This window comes from Apis dorsata, unplaced genomic scaffold (genome assembly GCF_000469605.1).
Source record: "Apis dorsata unplaced genomic scaffold, Apis dorsata 1.3 scaffold_317, whole genome shotgun sequence".
Lineage (NCBI taxonomy): Eukaryota > Metazoa > Arthropoda > Insecta > Hymenoptera > Apidae > Apis > Apis dorsata.
This window is the reverse complement of record NW_006263588.1, coordinates 204,075-204,324: the sequence shown is the minus strand read 5'-3', so window position 1 is coordinate 204,324 and position 250 is coordinate 204,075. Positions and strand designations below refer to the sequence as shown.

General features: G+C 19.6%; 1 protein-coding gene across 1 annotated transcript in view; it reads right to left on the bottom strand.

Annotated features, from left to right (window-relative positions):
* Positions 1 to 250, bottom strand: part of LOC102675279 (histone-lysine N-methyltransferase PR-Set7) — an 18,913-nt gene that overhangs the window by 12,675 nt on the left and 5,988 nt on the right. The gene's annotated exons all lie outside the window — the stretch shown is intronic.

Below are 250 nucleotides of genomic sequence, written 5' to 3'. Positions count from 1 at the left end.
TTTTTTTTTTTTTTTTTTTTTTTTTTTTTTTTTTTTTTTTGTTAAACTTTAATAGATCCCACCGCTTTTTAGTTAGACGTTAACGAAAATGAATATCTTTTTCTATTTTTCATTTATCTGTTTTTCGTATCTTGAATCAAGAAAGAAAGAAAATAACAAAGTCTATAATTTTATAATAATTATGATGCAAAGTAAATTTGTCACTTCTTTTGTATGCGAAAAAATATTACAATTGTTTTGTAAAATGTAT